Raw genomic sequence first — 1,150 nt, forward strand, 5'->3', positions numbered from 1 at the left:
GGCTCCAGCAGGGAAGACTCATCACCACAGGGTGACCAGGAGGCAGAGGAAGCCTGAAAGGCTGGAGAAAAGCAGCAACCTAGAAAATAACAGGCAGCAAAGCGGCTGTCTGAGCCCCACTGCAGCCCAAACCGTCTCCCTGCCGCTGAGTAACCTGAGAGCTGGGGATGGCACCTGCATAAGGCCAGGCAGCCTGATGGCATCAGCGGCTACTGCAGAGGAGCTATCATAAGCAACGCAGGGCCTGTCTGCCTGTTCTGCCCACCCTCCATTCTTATTTTCCTTCCAACCACACCTGGGTCTCACCTAGAAGAAAAGGGCCACAACAGCCTACGGGCCTCAGACACCAAGTAGCCGCCGAGTAAGATGGATTTGACTGAGGAAGCAGCAGAGGCCGTGGGAGGCTCACATGACGTTCTTAGACTAAATGGTGCTGGGGGAGCTTGAGGGCAAATGAAGATTGAGAGAGTGGAGACGGGGAACAAATCAGGACAAGCAGGAGCAAGTGCACATGGCCACCCTAGCGAGCTGTAAACTAACCAGATCAATTCTACAGGAGGCTCTCAGAGAGCAGAGCCAGTAAACTAGAGACCTCTACAACAGGCTCAGCCTTTACCGAGGTTTTAAAGTTGGCAAGGTTCTAAGGATGAGCCTGTAAAACGGCTCTGCGACAAAACTGTCTGGGGTTTTTTACTGTTTTGTTTTATTTTCTGAGACAGGATTTCTCTGTAGCTTTGGAGCCTGTCCTGGAACTAACTCTTGTAGACCAGGTTGGCCTCGAACTCATAGAGATCCACCTGCCTCTGCCTTCCAAGCGCTGGGATTAAAGGCATGCGCTACCACCACCAGGCTTGTTTGGTTTTTGTTTTTTTTTTAAACATGTATTTTGATATAAAGAGAGTAGATGTCTTTCATATTCTCATATGGATTTATGCCCTACACATTGTAAAAACAATGTGCTGGGAGGTGGTGGTACACGCCTTTAACCCCAGCACTTGGGAGGCAGAGGCAGGTGGATCTCTATGAGTTCAAGGCCAGCCTGGTCTGTAGGAGTTCCAGGACAGCCAAAGCTACACATAGAGATCCTACCTTGAAAAACCGAAATCAAACAAACAAACCAATCTATGCAAGCAGCTGCCAGATTGGCCTA

The sequence above is a fragment of the Microtus ochrogaster genome, unplaced genomic scaffold, assembly GCF_000317375.1.
Source record: "Microtus ochrogaster isolate Prairie Vole_2 unplaced genomic scaffold, MicOch1.0 UNK4, whole genome shotgun sequence".
Classification (NCBI taxonomy): Eukaryota; Metazoa; Chordata; class Mammalia; order Rodentia; family Cricetidae; genus Microtus; species Microtus ochrogaster.